Raw genomic sequence first — 27,230 nt, forward strand, 5'->3', positions numbered from 1 at the left:
GACATAGAATATTATGTTATGTAATTACTAGAGGCCTGGTGCATGAAATTCGTGCAAGGGGCACTCGCAGCCCTAACTGCCTTGGCCCTCATAAACACCGCTGCCTCAGCCCTTGCACAGCTGGGTTCGTCTGGAAGATCATCAGGATGGTCTTTCTGCTGCTTGGTGTAGTTAGCATATTAGCTCTTTATTATATAGGATTTCACAAGTTATTAACCTATTTTCCTAACAATATATACCTGGGTTGTTTCCACTTTGGAGCTACAGATAAAGCCAATGTGAATGTTCTTGCACATGTACCCCAGTGTTCAAGTGTAAGAATTTCACAGTACAGTAGCTGATGCTGAGCAAATGTTACTTACTACATCCAGTGCTTTCAATGAAGATGCTTTGGCTGAAATTGAAATAACATGGATTACCTGAGTTTCCTGGGGTTACCTGTGTTAGAGCTTTCAGAATATATCATATTGCATAATGGTTCTTTTTTTGGTAATTATTCTTACAATATTGTAAGCAACTTGTTTGAAAGATGTTTCATTCTTTTTTATTTCCCATGGTGCAGTATCTTGCATAGTATATATAGCATATTGCTCAAAATTTCTTGAAATAAATTGAACATCTAAAAATGCATTTAATGTTTTAGGATGAGTCATTTTTAACTTGAAAAGTTTGCTTTCCTACCAGAGGCAAAAGAGATGGTATGTTGCTTTTTAATTATTCTCTTTGAGTTTTCCATGGATTGCTTTGGACTCTCAGTCCCTTTGTCTGAGGAATCCATACCAGAGGACTCTTTTGTCATTCTCTGTATAACTCTTGGTCACATCTGTCTAATTCATTGGATACGTTTTGTTTCAGAAGGAAAGGGGAAATATAGCATAAGATTTTTTTCAACACCCATATTTAATGTAATAAATTTATAATACAATTTTTATCATCAGCCTGATTCACTACTCTTTTTCTTGAGCATCAAGAGACTTTCTTCTTCCAATTTCTACTCAAAATGTAAATCTGCACTCTGGCTAAAGAGAAAATATAGTCCAGGCCTTTACTTTCTATATGGATTTAAGGGGTTTCAATGTATATTTGAAGAGTTACAAGAGCCAAGAAAAAATACAATAGATTCCTTCTATGCTCAGGGATATTTCTTAGATTTGTAATCCTGCCTTAAAAGATTATGGGACCTCAGGGGTCATCTCAGAACACTCCATGTAAATAATTATATGGAAGCTTTTCCAATGCATTGTGTTACATCTCCTTATTCTTGGAAACACAAATTGAGGCATCAAAATACTCAGTAAGATGTATTTATATGAGAGCTGACTCTATGGTTTTTAAATTACATTGCTTTGCCTACAATTTATTTCTGTGACCCTCTGCTAGTTAAATTAACAAAATATTTAGTCAACTCATAGTAATTTTGCTTAAAATAAAAATACAGACTATTAAAAAAGTGACTCTTGAAAATATTTCTAATTTCCTCAATTTACAAATAAGAGTTCAAAGATACAAAGAGGTAAAGTAATATAGTTAGCTTATTAAGGCAGAATGTGGGCTATGAGGTTACCCACTATTTAGTGATGTCTCCCGCTGGAAAATAATTGCATCTTTGTCTCCCAATCACCCAAACAATACACACGCACACATACACCACCACCACCACCACCACCATTGCCTCAGACTTAATTTCAAATATTGTATTCAATTAAATAATTTTGGCCTGAATTACTTGGTTACCTAATAATCAACTTTCCACTAAGGAATAGAGAAGACTTTCAGATTGTTTACAATTTATTCTGTCCTATACAGATTGCAGAGAAAGTTAATCATTTTATGAGCTTTTCACAGATTTGTAGATTGGTGTGATAATTGTCAGTTATGAGCATCAAAAATATGAATAAGATAAGAGTTTCAGAATGGCATTGCATTTTGTTTTCTCTATGTTAGCATATTTAAACTTGCTCTTTTCTAATCCAAATGCCCAGATTTATTTTGGCTGCCTTTATCTGCACATCCCAAAAGCTCCCTTAATGTAGCACAGAAGTTTTTAGTGCTGTGTTGATTTTCTTTTATAATCGGTAGTAATAGACAATACCAATCTATTACACTATTGGGTGATCATGCTATTAAAAATCAGATTGCCTGGTTAGATTGCAGCTCACTGATGTAGCTAAGTGTTTGCAATTTTGCTCTAATATGTGAACACTTTACCTTGACATTTCCAAAAAGGAGGTTGTGGAGTAGTGATTATCATTAAACATAGAGCTCACGAATAAAAGTCACTGTGGATTTCCAAGGAGTCAGCTTTTGTGACAACATAGATAAAATGACTTCAATTCTTAATCTCTTATGGCACTTTTTGAAAAAGTCTGTCTCCAGGTAAAGGAAATAAAATTCATTTATCTTCAAAAAACATGTATGGCCTGTTTTGTTATTTTATTTTAGAAAATAATAATAAAAATTAGCGTGGTCATCATTGAGATGGATGCCAATGATCCAGTTTCAATTGCTTTCATGTGCTTAGAATAATGGGTTTGCAAGAAATGCTCAGCCCTCTCATCTTGCTGCTCCCTGGCAGCCTCTGGAAGGCAGTTGAAACACCTTTGGAAGTTCTAGCAGAGTAATTCCCGAGTGTGCTGCAGATACAGCTGGGCATTTTACCCTAGGTCGGACAAAGAAAAACCCACCTCTCCTAGAGGTAGCTCTTCTGCCTTTTTCTTCCCAAGTCTTATGTGTCTTGCTAAAGGATAAGCAAGGATTGAATCCCAAAAGGAGTACAGAGAGCACCAAGAAAAGAAGAAATGAAACTTAAAACAATATGTTTCTTACATTGGATCCCATTTATAATACACTCTGGGAACCTCTATAAAGAGCCAGAGTTTCTCTGAATGCATATCAGTTCTCACTAAGCTCAAACCCCCAACACGAAGACAAATGGGATTTGAATCATCAGACAAATTGCCTTTCGGCTGAGTGCAGTTTTTGAAAGGGATGCAGCTGTGTGCTTTCAGCAATACTTTCGGTAGCTGGGGGAATGAGTGTTTATGATCTGATGGGGGGAATCTGGATGGTGCATCTCAGCACCCACCACACTCATTGATGCTAAATTTTTTAAAAACCCTTTTCTTCTGCTCCAAAGAAGACAGATTCACCACACAAACACAAACTCATATAATAGTTTAAAGACACGATCTCTTTGTGTTTAACAATCTACTCCCAAACCTGGAAACTTAAAAGCAGGAAGATTTATCTCCATTTCTGTAGGTCATCAAGGTCACTAGTTGTGATACCTTGGTGCCTCTGTCTCAAGTTCACTCATGACATTACAGCCAAGCAGCTGGCCAAAGCTTTGATTTTACCTGAAGGCTGACTTTGTGGAGAACCTGATTCAAAGTTCCCTCACAAGTCATTGGATGAGGCCTCCCTCATGTCCTTTCCATTTGGTGAATTGTAACAGGCTGAATTGGGTCCCCCAAATGCATATGTTGAAGCTGCAACTCCCTGTGCTTCAGAATGTGACTGTATTTGGAAGTAGGACTTTTGAAGAGGTGATTAAATCAAAAGCAGGCTGTTAGGGTTGGCCCTCATGCAATCTGAGTTATGTCCTTATAAGAAGAGAAACTTTGGGCACAAAAAGATACATCGGGGTACACCATGGGACAAGTCAGCAAGGGGACAGCTATCTGCAATCCAAGAGGAGAGGCCTAAAAAAAAAAAAAAAAAAAAAAACAAAAACAACACCCCAGCCATGCTGTTACTTTGATCTTCGATTTATGAAAAAATAGATTTCTATTGTTAAAATTGCCCAGTCTATGGTATTGTGTTAGGGCAGCCCTAGCAAATAAATACACTCCTCTACAGAGCCCTCACAAAATGACGTGGCTCCCTCAGAGTGAGAAAACAAGAGAGTACATCCCAGAGAAAGCCATAGTCAGTAACCTACTCTCAGAAGTAACACCTTAGTACTTGTTACATTTTACTTATTGGGATTTAACAAGTCCTTCTGAAACTCAAAGGGTCACGATGGCACAAAGGCACGAAAACCATGAGGTGGGAATCATTATATAGAATATCTTGGAGGCTGTCTGCCAGACACTTACATAACCTCTACAGTCACTCAGCTAATCTAATTTAGATGAAGAAAAGAGAAAGCATAGAGAATATTATATGACAATGGGAACTAGAATAAACAACCTCTATGAGTATCTGGATGGGCTTAAGCTGGAAGAGAAATTTTAAACACAGGACATCTGTAAACATCTTCATCACATGGTGTTACATAAAAAGAAATTTAGTAGATCCTTAGCAATCATCACAGTTGCTGTGGGGGCTGAATCCAATTCTTTTTTTCTTTATTACCACCTACGTCTACTATCTTGCCTTACAAGCAAAAATAAAAAGGCATTTTAATTAGGTGAGTGTCGTCAGCAGTACTTGTACTAGTGCTTCGCATTTAGTTTTCCCTCCACCCCTTGCTGGTTTTCATGCTTAGCTTGGTAACACCTCTACCAAAGTAAAGTTTTCAGTCAATTACTATGTGACAGTACCAACTATTGCCCTAAATATATATGCAAATTAAGGGTTACCAAGCAGGCATTTCTACAGCAGGATGTTCCTGTAAAGCAAACATAAAACCAAGTCAGCTGGAACTTTATTGGGGTGCATTGTCCTACCTCAGGACCATTATCCTTTTTTTCAGGACCTATCTCCAAAGATTCACTCAGAGGAAAAAATATGTATATTTGGTTATAAGCAAATATAAGTAAAATATATGCTTTTGAAGGTGAAAAAGAGGTACTGAGAATACTAAACAGTCTTTCAGGGGAAAAAAATTTTTTTAAAAAGAAGCAGTTCCACATATCTTAAAAGGTAAAAATACCACTGGGGGCATATTTATTACTAGTGACCCACAGTGCACAAAATTTGTGCATGGGGTGGGGGGGGTTCCCTCAGCCCAGCCTGCAGCCTCTCTGATCAGGGACATCCCTCTCGCAATCTGGGACCACTGGCTCATAAACTTTCACCTGGCTGCCTGCCTGCCTGATCTCGCCCCCAACTGCCCTCTCTGCCTCTCGCCTTCCCCGCTCCCCTCCCCCCCTCCCCAGGCCCCCATCATGGCTTTGTCTGGAAAGAATTCAGATGTCTAGAAGATGGTTGACCCAGTCTAATTAGCATATTATACTTTTATTGGCATAGATAGATTAGATAGGATAGGATTGCTTAAATGGGGGAGGGGGTGCCTTTTTAAGCAGGAGGAGATGCTCTTGGCAGACAAAAATACATAATTCCTATATCTGGACTGATAGCCAGCCATATGCACTCTACTACCAAACCAGTAATTAAAAAACTGAACCACTTTCTTACACCTTACACCAAACAGCTGTTGCACTTAAAATCCCTCCTCAGCCCCCACTTTAGGGTCTGCCTTTGCAGTTTACCCAGAATAGGTTTTGATTGGCTAGTTTCTATTCCAGTCAGTGTCAAAAGCTCTGTCTCCTAGGCAGCCATTGGCTCCTCACAGTTCACCCAGATTTGTTTCTGATTGGTCAGTTTCTATGCCAATCAGAGTCTCCAGGCCTAATCAGAGAGGCAGGGCTGAAAAAGTCCCAGAGAAAAAGAGAGGCATGGCTGCTGGCCAGGCCTGGAGAAAATGAGAGAGGCAAGGGCTGATCAACAGCTGCCACAGAGGCTATGGATCAGACCCTGCTTCTCTCTCAAGGCCTCTTTCTGGGCCTGATCTGCAGCCCCCTCGGCAGTTAGGGCTGGGTTGCCATGCTTACAGCAGTGGTAGTCAGTGTTGGGTCACCATGACAACCCAGCACTGACTGTGGGACTGACTTCTGGTGGGTTGAGCCTTTGGTTGTTATGGAATCTGGGTTTTATATATTAGGATTAGTTCTTTCTATGGTAATTTTAACAAGATAAAAAAGGAGGAGGTCATTTTGGAAAATTTAGTAACTTAAAAATTGTGGTCTGGACCAAAATTTACAGAAGACTTTATTTTTAAACTTTAAAATATTTAAAATATTTTAAACTTTAAAAGTTTAAAGTTTAAAATTTACAGAAGACTGTAAATTTTGGTCCAGACCACATTTTTTAAGTTACTAAAACGACTCCCTAAATTTAAATTTCTAACTATTCAGTAATTTTAAAAATATGCTTATAACAAAGGTAATTATACTCTTGGAATGGGGCATACTTGGAATTATAACATCTGAGGTTTAAAATTGGCTTTGCACTGGGGAGGTTTAAAGCTTCATTACAACTACACATCCATCTTTCCCTGTGCCACCCAACTGTCATAGTGCTTAAGAGTCTGGAGCCTGGAGTTGGACTGGCTGAGCCTGAATCCTAACGCTATCCTTTACTAGATATAAGATACTTCTGAGACTCAATTTCTTAATCTGCAGGGTGGAATCATAATGGTAATCATAGGATATTCATGAGGGCTTAAAAAAACACTTTCTTATTACTCTGAAATACCCTTCAGCTTGTCAAGTACATTTTGCTTTTTTTACAATACAGCTTAAACGTTTCCTGTTCTAGGGTATCTCCAACAAGCTTTCCAAATTTCTCGTGGGCTTTTGTGCCATTTCATTTTACCTTTATTTGTGAACTGGCTTTTATGGCATTTCATTTTATCTTTATTTGTGAACATGGCACTTTCATCATGGCTTTTTAAAAATTTTTACTCTGACTCTCTACTTGTTGTGAGCTGTTTAAGAATTTTAGCCATGACTTTACCCTTTGGTCCCATATGGTAGGTGCTCAACAAATGTTTATTAAATAAATGAATGGCCACCCGGACATTGGTATGACGTCCTGTTGAGTCCATGGATGTCAGGATACAGTAAGTTATGTTAGCTAGCATCTTTGGAGGATTAAGAAAAATATCTTATTCTAAAAATATTTTAAATCAATATATTATAACAAAAGCTACTCACCATTAATATGCTGTCATGACTGAACATTTTGAACGGGAGTATATTTAAAATATATGATACTCATGCTAACAAAAAAATTGTTTGTACAGGGTTCATTGTGATCTGTCAGGTAGTCATTTGCATTCAGCATTTCAAACCATGTAGTGGAGTAGAAGATCATGGATCCAGATAAAAAATAGTATAAATTAAGAATTATAGTCAGTGATTAAAATTTTTGGAAGACTAATATTTAGGGATAGACTAAAGCATTATTTAGGCTTTATATTTAACCACAACCACCACTTAACATTATAGCTATTGCTATCCATTCTAATTCCCTATGATAGAGCAACATCTATTTAATCATATCTTAGGTCAAATAAACCATTACTTTGTGCTTTCATCTAAATATCAAAATGTCAAGGCTTTACTTTCTACTCTGACCTTTAATGATATATTTTCTAATTAACTTTGATCTTGTATATCATTATCAATTCTTTAGTACTTGGTTTGCAATCCTTAAGTAATTAACATCTATCCAAATCAGTATTATTTCATAATGTAAAAAAGATTCTCATTTGAATGAAATATTTTTTTAATTTGAATAAAATATTTTAAACTTTAAAAATAATGTAATTTCATTATCTGGAAGTGTTTTTGTTAAAGTGTTGCAAGTATCAGTATATATTTTAATAAAATATTACCAAAAATAATAACAAAAGAAAAACAGAAAACCTGGGCACCTAACTGGCACTCCAGTGCTGCCCTGTCTGCTTATTTGCTTGACTAAATGATGTCTTTTGTGCCCTCACTTATTCCTCAGATATTACCTTTTCTCCATCTTCCAAAAACACCAAATTCAATATTACTTTCTTCTTTCTTTTCTTTCTACTTATTGAATTCCTTGTTAATAGGAATTCCAAAAACACCAAATTCCAAAAACACCAAATTCAATATTACTTTCTTCTTTCTTTCTACTTATTGAATTCCTTGTTAATAAAAATATTCCCACCTTGCTGTCAATTTCATGAGAAATTTTCAAGGGAGTTCACATTTTCAGTTTAAATTTGTTTGGTTGCATACTGCAGTATTTCTTGCTTATCATCTCATTCCTACCTGTAACTCCTGCTGCTAATACTAGAATCTGTTTTCATTTACACACAATCTGTGCCAGGTACACAGTGAGCATTAAACTAATCTGTGTTGATGATAATAAATGAAAAAATAAAGAATCCTTCAACATGGGGAAAGAAACCAAGCACTCTTCTGCTCTTATAACTTGCTTTCTTCAAAAGAAGAAAGAGCAATGGACACTTAAAACTTTCACTAATGGGGAACAGTTCCCCCAATAAACTTAGTTTGTGTTAAAACATTCTTTTTGTAATAGGCCTTCATATTAATGCTGGTGCAGCTCTGGGTGATCTTATAAATGCAAAAAAAAATCCTAGTTACTTCACTGTTTAATGGATTGTTTCTTAGAAAATAGATATTGAATGATTCTTAGCAGAAGAACCATTTTTGACCTCCGGCAGAGTCAGGTGCCAGGATCATTGAGACTGCAGATTTTCCAGTCCTATCACAGAGATTTGGACTTAGAAATCCTTGGATGAGGCTCAGTGATCAATATTTTTAACAAGCAACACACTCATTTAACAAATATGCTTAAATGTCTGTCATTAATATTTACTTTACACATAGCTGTGAACAAATCAAAATCCTTGCTTTTGTGGGTATTAAGATTCAGTGAGAAATTCAGGCATAAGGCTTTGCAGTTTTTAAGAAAACAGTCTTTAATATTCCCAAGATTTCTAAAAATTATTGTTTTAATTAGACTCTTCAATATCTCACTCTTTGCTGTGGCATTTTGATAAGAAAATATTTTGGCAAAGCATAACATGTAATTTTGATAATTCAATAACTCAAAGTCTAAATGTTAATCCTAATTTTCTCTCTAATTTTCAATGCCTAGTACCTGAGCTATATCCTGTTTGGTTATAGAATTCATCCTCTTAGACATTAACCAGATCTCTGATGATATAAAATAGGAGAGGCTTTCAAATCTATTTATGCAAAAACATTTAAAACTCCAGTTTTTTTTTTTTAAATTAAGTGATGGACACTGTTATTACTTAGAAAAGAACATTCAAATTTGCCTTAATATCAGTATATTAAAGAGAGAAATGATTCGTCCCAGTCCTGAACACCTTCATGAGGCCCTTATTTCCCACCTTCTCCCCAATCCCTCCCCCTTGTACCAAAATAGATTTGCTTTACAAGTTGTGGAATTTTAGTAAGTATCAATACAACATTAGTCATATCAGGCTTAATAGCTGGAAATGGAGGCAGATTCTGACACCTAAGTAGCTCACCTCAGGAAAATGCACTTTTTCAGGCATAAAGTGAGATGGTGCTCTCCACAACAGGAAAATAGCCCAAAAGCCAATAAACTATATAGTTTGTTCCAAGCAGATATGCCGGAGTAAAAAAAAAGGTATGCATTCTTTGAAATGTCTAATTTAAATACAACCACAGTGTCTGTATTTTCCGTTACAACCACCAGATGCCTTCCGAGGCTGATTGAAAGAAAAAAAATTGGGAGAAAGTGGGCAAAACAGACTTGAGTCTAATTAATATTCCAGGTACAACAAATGACCCAAACTGCTGCATAGCACCAATACAAAGAAGATAGTGTCATTACTACTGTGCATAGACAGTATTGTGGTTTTCACTGTTACTTCCTTTGCGCCAGGAGCTCAAGTGTGTACTCTGCCTCTTTGTACTAACAACCCTTGAGAGTAACTCTGATGAGGATGTGTTTATTTGGCAGACTCTATTGCATTCCTGTGTCTTAGCTGCAAGCGAACCTGGGAAAGAACTTTCAGTTTCAAAAAAGGACACTGTGTTTGACCCTTATCAAGACTCTTAAAAACAAGTTATTCCTAATCTGTGAGTTCAGCTGATGGGCTAACTGAACAATAAAGGAAAATGACAGCTTCAACTTGTTATTTTTAACTAGGGGCCCAGTGCACGAATTCATGCACCTTGAAAGGAACTGTGGGCCATGAGGCTGTGGTGGGCACGGGGCAGGTCTCAACCTATCCTCTGCGCCTCCCCCCATTCTCTCCTGCCGTGGTCCAGGTCCCCCGTCTGCCCACAGCCCAGCTCCTGCTCCCACTCCCACGCCACCGCTGCTCTCACATTCTGACAGCACTGGCCCAGCTCACACCTGCTGATGGTGTGGAGGCATTGGGACTAGCACCAGCTGTGTATGTGAGCGGGGCTGGCGCCTTTAGCAGGTGCCAGCCGTGGCTGCTGCCCCGATTGCCCCTCAGGAGCAGGGGGAAGTGGAGAACTGCTGAGGGGTGATTGGGGGCTGCTCACACCCACTGATGGTGCTGAGCAATCGGGTCGGCACCGGCAGCAGGTGTAAGTGGTTGCTCCAGCGCCAGCAGCGGGTGTGAGCAGGGCTGGTGCTGGCAGCAGGGGCAAGTGCCAATTGGAACTGAAGTGCACGGGAGCAAAGAATTTTCAGTGACCACCAGAGGCTCTCCCCGATGGCAGTGACTGGTCCCCCTCTCCCCTTGGTCTGGTGCCCCTGCTCACCTATTTCATCATCTCATTGCTGCAGCTAAAGCCCACCATGATTACCACTCTACTGATGCCCACCATATTCTTCACGTGCCCCCTGGTGGTCAGCACACATCGCAGCAACCGATTGTTCAGGTGTTTGGTTGTTCTGCAGTTTGGTCTATTTGCATGTTAGCCTTTTATTATATGGGATTTTAAAAAAACTTTTCACTTTGGAGAAATATGCTATGAGAACGGTGGGAACTTTGCTATAAAAATCTGGGCTCCATGCTCTTAGAAAATGTAGAAAAAAACGAATGTATATATATTTTTTTTCTTTTAGGGCAAGAGAGAGTTGATTTTTTCCCTCTCTAGTTAATCACGTACTGGATGGAGTGATACTGAGTTACACATGTGAAATGTGACCATTGCAATCCAATTCTTCCTGAAACATAAATACAAATAATTCAGGTGATTCTAAATTTGACAGAAGGGAAAAAAAGATTTTCAGCAGATTATGATCCTGCTTTAGTGTTCTTTCAGGGGTAATTGTTAGTTTTAGGAGAATCCTGGGATGAAAACCATGCCTCCTCAGTCTTTTAGTTTCTTAAGCTGTGATGCAAATTTTTCAATAATTAAAAAAATCATATTATACCTCCTTTAATAATTTAAATTTACCCCTGGCTATAGAGCAAATTAAACTCAGAGACTGAGATCTCAAGCGTGAAGGTGCATACCTATCGCCTGAGTTAAAGAAAGAAAAACACAGGTTCTGCTTCCAAATGTGTGGGTGAGGACTAAAATTTGCATCTCTAACAAGCTCCCAGGTGATGCCAGCTGCTGGCCCAAAGATCACACTTTGAATGAAAAGGGCTTCATGCTTTCCTTAGCAATGGTTATTGAAAAATCCTGGGCACCTGTTGTCACAGGTGCTTGGAGGACTGTAAGGTTCTGAGCTAGCCATTCATATTTAATTAAATTTGGATAACACTTGGGGCTCTTTTGAAGAAAATTGCTTTGAAAAGACTAAGAATAGAAATCTTAATTTCTGTTGGGGTAAGGGTCCGTTTCTGTTCAATTTACACTTACTTTGTATCTTGTGACCATGAAAAGATCATGGCTGGTTTGCTGCTAGTTCTTTTGAACTTGTGTTCATTACCACACAGTAGTAAACTTGAGCAGGTAATTGTTTCTGCCATCATAAAATTATTTTGTACATTGCTATATTTTAGTCACATCATAACTCAGTAAATCATGCACCAGAGGAAAATTGAACAGTTATGTTACTTTTAGGAGAAAACATTACCCATAATTTTTATTACAGTTAGGCCTAAGGAAAATTTTGAGGTAAATGTAATTGACCCATTTTAATATATGAATTTAAGCCACCCATCTCCCAGAGATATTTTAGAATCTGCAACCTAAAGTCAGAGATAGTGGATTATAATTGATAGAACAAAGGTTGTCTCTCAAAAGTTGGAATCTAAAGTTATGCTTCCCATCACACTTATTTAATGTAACTGAATTGTTACCAAAGTGGAGTTTCAAAACATGACAACCTATTTCTGAATTTATTTCATTTGTGTTCCAAATAATGAACAAAAATCAAAACAATATTTCTTGTCAGATCCATTGTCATGGCTTTCAATTATTATATTATCATTTAACAATAATTTTAAATAATACACTGATTTTTTTTTCTTTATATAACATTCCCTGATTTGTTTAAAGGCCATTAAAGTGATTTAATAATTATTATTTTATTTGATATACTCAAAATTGGAAAAATATTATGAAAGAAATTATTTGAGTAAAAATAAAAGGTTTGCATTTTAAAGATTGAATTTTGCCGAAACCGGTTTGGCTCAATGGATAGAGCGTCGGCTTGGGGATTGAAGGGACCCGGATTCGATTCCGGTCAAGGGCATGTACCTTGGTTGCAGGCATATCCCCAGTGGGGGCTGTGCAAGAGGCAGCTGATCGATGACTCTATCTCATTGATGTTTCTAGCTCTCTATCTCTCTGCCTTCCTCTCTGTACAAAAACAATAAAATATATTTTTAAAATAGATTGAATTTTGAGAGAAAGGAATGATAAATAAGATTTGTAGAGAAGATAATGATTTTGATCAGAAATGGCATGGCTAAAACAAGTTTGAAAATGCAAGAAATGTAAGTTGCATTGGATATTTAGTCATTGCTAAATGTTCTGAGAAGAGCCTCACATACATGGCATCTTTTAAACTTTATACCAATTCTACAGTGGTTATTTCCAGCTTTCGTTTGTAGATACGGAAATAAGGCTCAGAGTGGCTATTTCACCTGCTTGATATCATATATCGATAACTTGCTTATAAGTGGCAGCATTGGGATGCAAACAAAAGTTAGCCAGACTCCACAGGCTGTACATTTTGCAAACCAAAACAACTAAATTTGAAATTTGCTCTGGCATTGTAAGTAGAGAATAACCATTTCTCGAGTGGAGAATCTGTCTCCTAAGTCACAGCTGAAGTAAACAATGAGGTTTGCCTTTGCCAGCACTATGTGTTCTTTACTGAATATGTATTCAGGCTAAATGTACTTCTCATTAGCTTCACTGCTTTGATGTTTGCCCTCTGGTTACTACACATCAGCTTAATTTTTCATCTTTATCATGTCAACTCTGGCAGGGTTAGTGTACCCTGGAAAACATAAACTCTTCAGCTAAAGATGTACCACTAGCCCCAAACAAATAAGTAAATAGTTTTAAAATGAATATGTTCTGAGATCTAATGTATAGCATGGTGCCAAAAGTTAGTAATACTGTCTTATCTACTTAAAATTTATTAAAAGAGCAGATCCTAAAAGTGTTCTCACCACACACACAAAAGAAAACTATGAGAGGAGACAGGTATTCATCAACTTGATTGCAATAATCATTTCACCACACACACACACACACACACACACACACACACACACACACACACATTCATCAAATTGTATGCCTTTAATGCATGTAATTTTATTTGTCAATTATACCTCTGTAAGGTTAGAAAATAATAAGTAAATAGCATTTCATTTAACCTTTACCTATTATGTTTATGATCAATTTTTGAAGCATAAAAAGAGTATACTTGATTCCTTTATAAAAGTGGTTCCTATCTTGAAACACTGATTTTTTAACACCCTATTTCACTAGCTTTATCTTAGTTAAATAACAAAACACAGATGGCCAGTAGAGAATAGCAAGATAAATCTATTTTCAGGAGAATTTTATCACTTTGTATTATATATTATTAAGCATGCTCCTGTTGTCATCGTCTCAATAATGGTTGAGATTTCTTTGAGTCAGTGTACCATATTTTACATAGAATCCCTCTATTCTAGGATATTTAAATTATTCAAAAATTTCCCTATCAAAAATTAAAATAATTCTAGGCAACAAAAGCAAAAACAAACAAGTGGGACTCTGTCAAAATTAAAACTTCTGCACACTAAAAGGAACCATCAACAAAATGAAGAGACAACCTAGTAAATGGGAGCAAATATCTATAAATTGTATACCTGAATAAAGGATAATATGCAAGTTACATTAAAAAATATACACAACTAAATAGCAAAACAAAAAACAATCCAATAAAAAAATTGGGCAGAAGATCTGAGTAGACATTTCCCAGAGAAGACATACAGATGGCCAACAGATATGTGAAAAGATCAACATCATTAACTGTCAGTAAAATGTAAATCAAAACCACAATTAGATAGCACCTGTCACTTGTTGGAATCCTATCTAATAAAAGAGTAATATGCAAATTGACCATCACTCCAATACACAAGATGGCCGCCCCCATGTGGAAACAAAATGACCTGCAGGGGAGGGCAATTGTGGGCAATGAGGCCAGCAGTTGAGGGTAGTTAGGGGTAACCAGGCCAGCAGAGGAGGGCAGTTATGGGCAATCAGGTCAGCAGGGAGGGCAGTTAGGAGTGACCGGCTGGCAGAGGAGGGCAGTTGGTGGAAACCAGGTCAGGAGAGGAGGACAGTTGGAGGGGGACAAGGCCTGCAGGGAAGGATAGTGGGGAGGGTGAGAGGACCAGACTGGCAGAGGAGGGAAGTTAAAGGCAATCGGGCCAGCCAGGGAACAGATAGGCATCGATCAGGCTAGCAGGGGCGTGGTTAGGGGGTGATCAGGCTGGTAGAAAGAAGCGGTTAGGGGAAATCAGGCAGAGGCAGGCAAGCAGTTGGGAGCCAGCAGTCCTGGATTATGAGAAGGATGTCCCACTGACCTCAAGGGGTCCCAGATTGTGCAGGCTGGGCTGAAGGACACCCTCCTGTGCACAAATTTAATGTACCGGGCCTCTAGTAGTTATTATAAAAAAAGTTAAGAAATAATAAGTGTTAGTGAGAATGTAGAGAAAAAGGAACCCTAGTGCACTGTTGGTAGGAATGTAAATTAGTGCAGCTACTATTAAGAACAGCATGGAGGATAATAAAAAACTTAAAAATAGAATTTCCATATGATGCAGCCACTCCACATATGGGTATTTATCCAAAGGAAACAGAAACATTAACTGTAAAAATTATATGAATCTCCATGTTCACTGCAGCACTATTTATAATACCCAAAATATGGAAACAGCCTAAGTGTCCTTCAGTACATGAATGAGCGAAGAAATAGTGTTATACAAACAATGGAATATTTATTCAACCACAAAAAAGAATGCAATATTGCCATTTGAGGCAACATGGATGATCCTTGGTGGCATTAAACTAAGTGAAATAATATAGTCAGAGAAAGACAATACTATATGATCTCACATATATATGGAATCTAAACAAAAAATTCTCATAGATACAGACACCAGATTGGTGGTTGCCAGAGGCAGGGGTGGGGGTTGGGTGAAATAGGAAAAGGGGTTCAAAAGAGAAAATAAATCATGGAGATGTAAGGAATAAAAATCAAAATAATGCTAGTTGATTTTTATACAAGCTTTTTACATCTAGAAACATGTATTATACATAGTCTATATACACAGGAATAAGAGGTAAATTCCTGGTTAAACATATTTTATGGTTTAAAGGATAACTTAGCATTTTTTTAATTTACATTTTTGGTAACTATATCCTTACAAAATGCTATTTGATGAAAAAGTTCTGTAAGGACACAAAGTGGCAGAAAAGCACACATAGGAAAACAAACAATAACTTGATTCACATTTAACTACCTTCTGGGCACCACCAATTTAACTAAATGAAGTTTCATGTGACATACCAGCTGCACCCAGCATGTTCAGGCTGAGTGATGTTAGAAGTTCGCAAGGTGCCAATGGCAGTTCTGTGCCATTTTAAACTTCCTCCAGACAATTTCCAGGGTAAACACTATGAAATCAGTGTGGAAAATGCTGGACCCAGAAAGTCTTGCTGTCCTTAACTCAATACTCCTTTCAAGAATGTCCAGGAACCTTTCATACTGAGGCATTTCCTTTACTTCTGAATGAGAAGTTACTTAAAATAAAGTTAGTGCCAAATGTTGCCTTATTTAATTATTTAAATATTATTTTTTGAAATCAAGGTTTATCTAGGTTGCTAAGAAAAAAAAATCATCTACTATGGCAACACATGGGAAAAAGGAAAATAGAAAACATTAGAATGGTACTCAGAAGTTAAAACTCTAAGTAAACATTTCATCTTCCATTACCATGAAGAATTTCCTTTATCACTTCCTCCTTAATACTGGTCCCTGATATTAAGGGAGCAGTAAAAACAGTACATAATCTAAATAAAGATTATGACATGGAGATTTTAATAAAATTTGTGATAAGAATCATAATATTATGGATTTTTTTAAGTTAAAAAACTGCTTACTGCACTACTTTTAGTCCAGAAATTATTTTAAATATTTTAAATTAGAGAGAAAATGTCCAAGCACATCTATTTTTGTGTTCATTTCAGTGCCTTGCTCACAGGAGGTACTCCATTATTGACTTGAATTACTGATATATAGAAACATTTTATCTTTTTCTTCCATTACACAATACTGTAATTGGCCTTGAATATCAGATATTATAAAATTTTATCATTAGCCTTGAGATATGTTTAAATAAGATAATACTTTTATCAACATTCATTCATAAGAATGCTAAAGTGTGATATTACTCTATGCATATACAAACCCAACCAATAAACACTGGTTGAATATTTTCCTCAACTATCTTTTTCTTAAAAGTGTAGTTAGTGGAATTCAAATTATTAAAATTTAAAAAGTGACATTTTACATTGAAAATATTTCTGACATATATCTAAATTATTGCTAAAATAAAATATTGAAAACTCAGAAAGATATGCACATAAAACTAATTAAATTGTTATTAAATTGGGTACCACCATGTTTTGATTTAATATACAATAGTGCTATTCACTTAATGTTAAGTATAAAGTTTCATCAAATCAAACATTGACAACACCTACCTGTTACTAGAAGTATCTTCCTTTCTTAGAAGACAGACTGATTTTTAACCACACAATATTGTGGGATAACAAAGGCTAAGGCAGAAGACCTCAACTTGGAGCTGATAGAACAATTGATAGAATAATTCTTGATAGAATAATTCAAAGAGCAGAGGTAGAAAACTTTGATCTCCTTCAGTCCAATAAGAGTGCAGGTTTTTCGAATTGCTACTCTGACCTTGGTCATTCCTCCCATCAAAGTGCCTTCATAGCCTCTGAATTAAGAAACCATTTGTGAAGTAGAAGGAAAAAAATAAAGGTAATAAAAGACCATTAAGTTATATCCTCTGGAACTAATGGTAAAGAAAATAATCTCTATTGTCACAGAATGAAAAATGTTTTAATAAATGAATTACAGTCACCAGCTCTTAAAGCCTGATTTTTAACTTCCACAATTGCCATTACTCGAAGAGGCAGAGAATGTAATAACAACTTTATTGCAATTCAAAGGACTTAAGCAAGTTATTTCCGCAATATGTTCATGATGTTTATTCTTTTCCTTTTCTTATGTTCACTTAGTTTATAATTGAAAAAAATACTACCGCAAAGCTTTTTTTTTTGTAAAAGTATATAAAGAAGAAATCTATATTTCTTCAAAGAACCAATTTGTAAAATAAACATAATTTTTCCTGATTCAAAAAAATACAGATATTTTTCTCCATTCTCTTTTATTTATAAAACTAATGAAAATAAATTGAGAATTAGTTTATTCTTGACATTATTTTGAAATTATAATTAATTAAAAATCTTGCTATAAACTTTTACCTGTAAAAATGCATCACATCTATTCAAATTTTGTGCCAGGCACTATGGAGAGCAAATAAATATGACACTAATGGTAAGAAACATCATCATGTAAGATATTTACTGAAATGATATTCATCCAAAGTTAGAAGTTATACAAAGTTTTCAAGGATTATTAAGTAATCATGACTATCTAAAAGGTTTTTGCATATAATAAACACTATGAATTCTTGTTATATTTAATTGAAGAAAATTTTGATAAGCAAGATCACTTACTTTCTATTCTTCCTTTACTCAAATGCTGATTTACATCTGTAACTTAGCATTTGTCCTGACTAGACAAATTCTATGACAACAACCTCATTTTAAAAATTTAGAATGGTGGCTGTAAAATAGTTGAAGAGAATGAAAAGTTACAAACTTCTGATAAAATAAGTCATGAGGATGAAATTTACATCATGGAGAATATAGTTAATAATCTCTACCTATTAAAAGAGTAACATGCTAATTGACCATACATTTGTGATGCCCACCAGCCAATCAGGAGTGAATATGCAAATTAACCCAACAACACAGGCATTCCATACCACCCCAGCCATTTGGGGCCTCTGGGCAGCATGGGAAGGCAGAAAGGGGGCTTTGGCCAGAGCAGAGGCAGTACCAGCAGCTAGAGAAATGAAGGCCCATTCGTGCATGAATCTTCATTTGTGCATCAGGCCACTAGTATTATAATAAATTTATATGGTGACAATGGTAACTAAACTTAGTGTGTTGATAATTTTGTAATGTATGTATATATTGAATCACTATGATATATACCTGAAACTAAGATATTATATTTCAATAAAAATTTAAAATAATAAAATTTAGTATATTTCTATAAATTTCACTAGAATATGTTTCTACAAACAAATGTTTCTACAAACATTTGGCATCAGCTCAAATTTAGGCTATTTCATCTGCCAACTGCCCCCTAGAGTAACTTACCAATATTCATCTTCTCATCCATAAAATGAGGATTATTCCCAAGGGATTGAGAGTTAAATAATACAATAGTAGTGAAAATGTTTTTGCATAAGAAAATGATATACATTTTAGCTAAACTCAATGTAATTGTATAACATATTTTATACTATGTGCGATTATTCTTTAAACATTCATTATGCTGTATCCTAAAGTATTACATCTTTTTCAAACTAATAAAATACCCAGGAAATTAACTTCATAAATGACGGTGTACGTACATCAACTATTTCACTGCTCATTGCTTCATTGTTTGACAAAACAAATGTTTTAGAAAATGATTGAAATTGCATAGTCTGTATGGCCATGAATTCCTCTTTTAGAGGATCTATTTTGTTTAGGAGTTAATTTCTTTCTAGAACAAAGTGAAAGGACCATGACTATGGTGTTGTGCACAAAGTTTGAAACCCATAGAAAGAAGGAAGAAAAGTAACAGTTGTTTAACACTTATATTGCCAGTTATTTAATATTTAGAACACTTACTGTTCTAAACACTTCACAAGGATTATTCAATTGAGTCTCTAGTCAATTCCCAAGAAAATGATTATTATCACCATATTAATGATGAGGAAACTGAGGCTGAGAGAAGTTAAATAGTATGGCCAAAGTGCACATTTAGTAAGTGGTAGACAAGAATAATAAGAAGAATCTAGTTTCAAGTTTATTATTTAATATTTTAGAGTTCCTCAAATATCAGATTTTATCATTTTCTTGAAAAAAATCATTTTAAACAAGACAATCCTACTTTTAAGATAAACATAATTTTAATAATTTTTGTATTGAGCGTAACCAAAATTAACTGAGTTTCAGGGATTTTTTCATTTCCATAATGCATATGGTTCTTAGGTCATAAATATACTGAAACACCTATTAAAATAAGCACTTGTTTAATAAGATTATTAAAATATTGTTATTATGGCTAATTAAGTCAAATATCATAAATGATAATCACTAGCACATCATCCTACAAAGCACTCTAGAACACTACTCATTTGACTCTAAATTCTGTTAACAATATATTACTTTTTCTAGGCTTAATTTTGTACTTAGAATAAAATTTAAATTAAAGATCTTACTATGACCTACAAGGCCCCATATGATCTGTCCCTTAAACAACCCTCAGGCCTCGTTTCCTTCTCTCTCCCTCTACAGCTTACTGTCCTCAAATACGCAAAGCAGCTTCCCACACAGAGTCTATGTGCTGCTCCTACCTCTGCATGGAGCAAGTTTAACCTAGATATTCATAGGCTTCCTCTCTCAACTCATAGCGGCTGGCTCCAAATTAACTATTGTATCTGTAATACTACTTCTCTTCTCTCTCTCTCTCTCTCTCTCTCTCTCTCTCTCTCTCTCTCTCTCTCTCTCTCTCTCTCTGTCTCTCTCCCCCTCCTCCCTCCTTCCCTCTCTCCCTCCCTCCCTCTGTGTTTGTTTATTATCTTAATCATATTTTCATTGTAAGATACATTTATTTCTCTGTTGTCCCAGGAGATTGTTATCTTCCCGAGGGCATGAGCTTTATCATATTTTTGTTGTTGTTCATTGCTGCTTTCCCATGGCCTAGAACATTGTCTTCATATGAAATATTTGCTGCAGATATAAAATAATATGCACTTATATATATAATAGTAAGACTTCTAATAGTGCTGATAAAGGAATCCTGGTGCTCAAAATACATATTGATTGATGCACTGGCATAAGAAAATGGGAGGCTGGCCTTCTGTGCCATGAAGCCATTGAAGAGACAATTACTCTAGTCTCTTCAAAGCCTAAACGTAGCTAAAGTCATAGGAATAAATTTGGGTGCCCCAAACAAACTAAACCAATTAAAGATTTTTAACAATAGTTCTACTTGCAAGTATCAATATTTTGGGAGAAGAAAATCTTCCTTCTAGATTTAGGAGAATTTTATAGTCTTACAAAATTGACCTTTGAAACAAGCTAAACTTTATAACACACAATCAGCAAAAAACTATATATATTTTTTAACTTCCCACATTTGGTTTCAAATAGATTATAGTGAATCTCTATTTCTTGCTTGCAGATAATATCACTTTCAGATCCATATCTTTCTTATCATTTTATTTCATTGAATCATGATATTAAAACCAATATATTAGATATTATATATTGGAACTATTAGATAAGATATTATATATTAGAACATTAGATTAGATCATGATATTAGAACCATTACATCTTCAGGTATTAAAAAGACAAGTCCAGTGTAAATCATAACTTCAATATTTTAGCTTATTCAAAAATTCCCACAACCCCTTTCTTCTAGTCAGCTCTTGCTTATTCCTCAGATTTCAACTTAATCTTCGCTGAGGCAGAAGGACTACCTTTTTATTTGTAATCAGATCAGATCAAAAGAAAACTCAGAGAGTAATAGAAATAACAATAAACAATGGAAGGAAAAAAAGTGAGGAACATTTGTAATAATATGAACAATAAAGATTTGTTTAAAATTAAAAAAAGAAATAATAATAAAAATATTTTACTTGTAGTTCTTGTAATAGGGTCCAATATCTGGAAAAACTAGACTTTAAACATAAACAATAGGGCAAGAATTTAGAGGGAAAAGTTTGAGTTTGTTAATAAGTCTCAATTTTTCTCAAAGGTGAATTTCCTCACATAATTATTGCATCAACAAGGGTCAAAATTTCTATAGATGTTAATAATGGAAAAACACAAACACACACACACACACACACACACACACACACATACACACACACCAATGATGAAGCTTCTTTATTAGAAAGTGAAGAATTTATTGCAAAAGAAATCAACAATTTATTTATTTAGAGGACTAAGATTAGATAGGTGGTGTGTGCGTGTGTGGGGAAGGTTATCTCAAGATGCAGTCTTCTCTTACTATAATCTATGACATGCAAGCTTAGTCATAATGGTGGTAAAGGAAGGGGTAGGTTTTGCTTTCTTGATCATAGCTCCCACCAATATAGACTCTTTGACCATGTGCCTCTTCATAGCATGGTGTGTAGAGATATTCCCTTGTATGATTCTTTAGTTAGTGGTTATCCTAAACTCTATGAGACCAGGAACTATCTCTAGTTTGTTTAATACTGTACTGTGGTCTAGCAAATGGTATTCAGTAACTAACTAAATTAATTAAAAGGCTCACATCATAGCTAGAATGAAAGCTAGATTAAAAAAAAGAATCATACCATATTTTGCTTAAAAAACATAAAGGGGGTATTATTGTGAAGTGATTAAGTAGAGTCAGACAGCTTGTGCCTGAATCACAATATCACTAAAAATTTGAGCAAGTGACAACTATTTGTAGCTTAGCTCCTTGTAAAAATGAAGTAATATAGTGTGAGCATTAAATTAAAATAAAGTTCTCAACACAATGCCTTGCATAACAATGTACCCCATTAACATGATTGTATGATTTTTAAAAATCTATTGGAAGCATGAGAAATAAAGGGACTAGATTAAAAAAAGTGCATGTAGAAAAAGATGTGAGTAAAGATTTTATAGCAAACTATTTGCATATTTTGAATCATAAGGAGAACCTTGTCAAGTAGATAATGTGATGTTCCCAAGCAAGTTGTCCCCAGTTTATAAATAATTCCTTTGTACTTAAGAATGATTGTTAGCTATGACATTTAAATTTTTTAATTTAAGGTTTTCAAGTGACATTTCAAATATTATATATTTATTTATTTTTTATAGCACTGTTATGTGAAATTGTATTATTTTCCTCCCTTCATTCTATATGACTTTACAGTGCACACACAACTTCCTAAATAACACATAACTGAAAGCAATTTGCATACTAGGATAGAGATCGAGGTAGGATATATCTAGAATTTTATGAAGGTCAAGGATAATGTTTTCTTTAAGTGTGTTTTTTTTTTCCTTTTTCCTTTATGGAATGTGTAGAAATGATATTAACACAGAGTTCGAGGAGATTAAATTAAGTGAAATAGTATAGAGGTGACATTAGTGAAGGTTTAAGAATTACACATGACCATTGATCACTTTAATTCTCTTTCCATATGCCAGTCATGTTAGTAAAAACTGATGTGAGTTGTTGCTTACCAGTCTGAGTCTTTAAAAAAAATTTTCAATTCAAGAAATTAGAAATAAAATATATGCATATATATTCTTTCTATTTTCTTGGGGTGAGTTATAAAAGAGTATAATATTGCGCAGCTTTCACTGAAAGTCCTATAAAATTGAAGTGTTGAATTAAAATGTTGAAGAGCCTTCAGAACTAAATCATTTTGATAGCTTTCTGATCTTTAACTACAGTTTTTTCTTTGAAACCTAATTTATAAATTTATGTTTTAACAGATATTTGTTAAAAGACTAAAGAAAGGGTCAGTATATATTGAAAAACTGAAATCTTATTTAGAGAATATAAATAATATTCAATATTCTTTATCCACTGATTTTGCAGACCGGAAATTTTTGTCATCACAGAGAAAATGAAAAGCAAAACTTAAAAAGGATAACTAGAATCATTTATCTCACCTTTTCTACATAGTTCCGTAACCTTATTTGATCTAACCATAAATGAATCTGTTATATCAGAGACAATTCCAGGTTAGTTTTCATCCAACATACAGCAACAAATAAGTTTTTCATTATGGTTTTTAAGTAATTGGAAAATATAGCAAGGCTCTTCTTCAGATACTTATATTGCAATATTCTATTCCTCTGCAATGACTTTCCTTTTATGAACTAATGGTATGGAACTAATTACTTTCCTTTTATGAACTAATTTTAGCAGTTGGTCTCATTTTTATCACCCTGCCATACACCAAGTCAGCAAGTCTGTCATAATATAGGAAGTTGACAGGTGGGATATCTGTCTATCCCCCACAAGGTTCACACTATTGTCTTCCTCTTCTCCCAGAAAACACAGCTTTATATCTTACCACCTTGTTCAACTGCAGGTCATTAATTTCCAGTAATACTGTATGCTTCCCACTTATCCCATGTGATTTCACTCCTCAGTGCATTAGCACACACCATTAACTTCACTCCTCTTATCATTCAGTAACATCATCTTTACGATGATAATATTGCCATTTTAAAACCTTCACTGGATCTCCCAAGAAGCCTTATTTTGCTTCCTCGTTTCTTATTCCAATTGTACTTTGTTTATATCTTCCTTTAGCACTTTTCATACTCCATTGCAGTTTCTATTGTTAGTTTTCATTACCAGACTGAAGACAGGGATCATGCCTTGTTCACTTCATTATATTCACCACTTAGCATAGCATCAGGGACAACGTACACACCCAATAAGTATTCAAATGTTGTAAAAATTGACAGAGCAGTGAGTTATAGGAATATAAAATATATATACTAGGATGCATGACTAGCATGTAAGTAAAGAAAGAACAATATTCTCAATGAATGGTGTTGGAAAAACACTCATATAAAAAAATTTAAACTTGACCACTATCTTACACCATACACAAAAATTAACTCAAAGTGGATTAAAGACTTAAACATAAGACCTAAAACCATACAACTCCTAAAACAACATGTAAGTGACCAACTCCTTGACATAGTTCTTTGTAATGACTTTCCAAATCTGACACCAAAAGCAAAAATAAACAAATGGGACTACATCACATTACAAAGCATCTATACAGCAAAGGAAATCACCAACAAAATGAAAAGGCAATTTACTGAATAGAAGAAAATATTTGCAAATCATATATCTGGTAAGTGGCTTATGTCCAAATTTATTAAAAATTCATACCACTTAGTAGCAAAAAAATAAAACAAAATAAAAAACCAGACTTAAAAATGGGCAGAAAATCTGAATAGACATTTTTCCAAAGAAGACATACAGGCTGATTGACAAGTATGTGAAAAGATGCTCATCATCATTAATCATCAGGAAAATGCAAGTCAAAACCACAATCACATATTACTTCTCACCTGTTAGAATGGCTATTTATCAAAAAGACTTAATGAACTATCAAGCAAAATAGTGGCAGATTCATAGAGAGAGAGCAGCAGGATGACAGCTGTCAGATTGGGGCCTGTGGAAGGATTGAGCAAAAAAGAAAAGAAAAAAACTCACGGACATGGACAACAGTGTAGTGGTTGCTGGGGGGAAGTTGGGTGGAGGGAGGTAAAGGAGGGAGGGTGTAGGGGAGATAAATGGTGATGGATGGAGACTTGACTTGGGTGGTGAACATACAATACAGTGTACAGATGATGTGTTGTGGAATTATGTACCTAAAGCCTGTATAGTTTTGTTAACCAGTGTCACCCCAATAAATTCACTAAAAATGAGAAGAAAAAAAAAGACAAGAAATAATAAGTGTTGGTGAGGATGCAGATAAAAAGAAACGCTTATGCACTATTGGTGGGAGTATAAATTGGTGTAGCTGCTTTGGAAAACAGTATGAAGGTTCCTTACAAGATTAGAAATAGAACTACCGTATGATTCAGCAATTTCACTTCTGATAATTGATCCATATAAAATGAAAACATGCCCTAAACGGTTTGGCCCAGTGGATAGAGCGTCGGCCTGCAGACTCAAGGGTCCCAGGTTCAATTCCGGTCAAGGGCATGTACCTTGGTTATGAGCACATCCCCAGTGGGATGTGTGCAGGAGGTAGCTGATTTATGTTTTCATTTTGAACTCTCTCTCTCCCTCTCTCTTCCTCTTTGTAAAAAATCAATGAAATACATTTAAAAAAAAAAAGAAAAGAAAATGAAAACACTAACTCAGAAAGATAGATATATGCACATCCATGTTAATTGCAGCATCACAATAACAAAGATATGAAAACAATGTGAGTTCATCAATGAATGATAGATAAACTATGGTACACGTGTAACAAAATGTTAGCCATAAAAAGGACATCTTGTCATTGGCAACAATGCAGATAGGCCTCAAGCATTATACTGAGATAATATAGGCAGAGAAAGATAATTACTGCTTAATATCTTTTATATGTGAGATTAAACACACACACACACACACACACACACACACAAAAAAAAAAAAAAAAAAAAAAAAAAAAAAAAAAAAAAAAAAAAAAAAAAAAAAAAAAAACAAGCTCCTTACCAAAGGGGAACAGGGTTGGAAGAGGTTGAAGAGGGTAAAGGGAGTCAAACGTATGTGATGGACGGAGACTAGATTTTGTGTAGTGAGCACACATGGAATATACAGATACTGTATTCTAGAAATGACACTTTAAACTTACATAATCTTATTACCCAATATTACACCAATGAATTTCATTTCAAAAACAAGCCCACAATTACAGAATACAGACTCTTGGTTCCTGAAGTGGGAGTTTTGGGGGTACGAGAAGTGGGTGAAGGGGGTCAAAAGGTAAAAAGAAAAAAATTTAAATGTTTAAAAATTCAGAGAACACTAGTAAGGAATATTTGGAGAACCAGGTTTTTGCCTCTTTAAAAATAAGATAATAGCATAAAGACAGCTCTACTCTCAGCCAATCTTTAATGACAGACCCATCTACAAATATACCATTTGCTAATTATCTTCTCAGAAATTTACTTGGCCATAATAGTAATTATATACCACTTTCTTTTTCATGATATCAGTATAAAATAAAAAGTTGGCTTGGACACGATTTATCAATATACAGAACTTTAGAAAAATGATATGCTTTTAAGACCTCTGTATTTTAAATGCTTCAATCAAATTTTAAAATCTGTTCTGTGTTGTAAATGGTAAAATATCCTCTTTCACCATTTAGTTCGATATTCAAGTACAATCTAGATGTCAATGTGGATATCATCATTTGGCTATAGAATTTTCTTTCAGTAACTCAATTTTCAGAACTTTCAGAAATGCTTTTAGGGAGGCATAATAAATGGAACATATAACTTTTTAGAGGCAGCACATAAATGTTTGTTTTGGTTTCAACATTGCACTAAAGGTAGTTTAAAACATGCAGAAGTCAAAAAACGTAGACATGATATTTCTTTCCCCCTGAACACATCAGCTTACATTTGCAAAAAACAAAGGCTTACTTCCATAAGTACGATAATACTTAATTGCTAAATTCATGCAATTAGCTTTGTTACAGTATCTAATCTAACCTTGTTCCAAAATTTGTCAATTTTGACCAACAAATACCTTTTATACCATTCTTTTGAGTCTAGGATTGCTTATTACATTGAATTGTCATGTTGTTCCTTTAATCTGGAATCTTCCAAAATCATTTTTATTTCATGATCATATTGTACTTTATAGAATGTGTTTTTCTGATGTTTACATATTATAAGGTTCAGGTTATACATTATTTTGTAACCACAAAAGTGATACTGTTTCCTTCCTATTATATCATACTAGAGAGCATATGCTGTCCATTAGTCCTATTATTGGTCATTTAACTTTGTTCACCTGATTAAGGTGGATGGTTTCCAGTTTCTTCAACTTAAAGTTACTCGCTTGCTTTACCTTTGTGATCAGTAAGCATCACGAAGGGAATATATTGATGCTACGTAAGATCATGT

General features: G+C 34.9%; 1 long non-coding RNA gene across 1 annotated transcript in view; it reads right to left on the reverse strand.

Moving 5' to 3' along the window:
* The window catches only part of LOC311619475, a 375,387-nt gene that overhangs the window by 183,441 nt on the left and 164,716 nt on the right, over positions 1 to 27,230 (reverse strand). The window contains exon 2 of the long non-coding RNA XR_014794513.1: positions 25,714 to 25,801. This is a non-coding gene — a long non-coding RNA (uncharacterized lncRNA). The remainder of the gene's footprint in view (positions 1 to 25,713; positions 25,802 to 27,230) is intronic.

This window comes from Pipistrellus hanaki (assembly GCF_964339955.1).
Source record: "Pipistrellus hanaki genome assembly, chromosome: 3".
Lineage (NCBI taxonomy): Eukaryota > Metazoa > Chordata > Mammalia > Chiroptera > Vespertilionidae > Pipistrellus > Pipistrellus hanaki.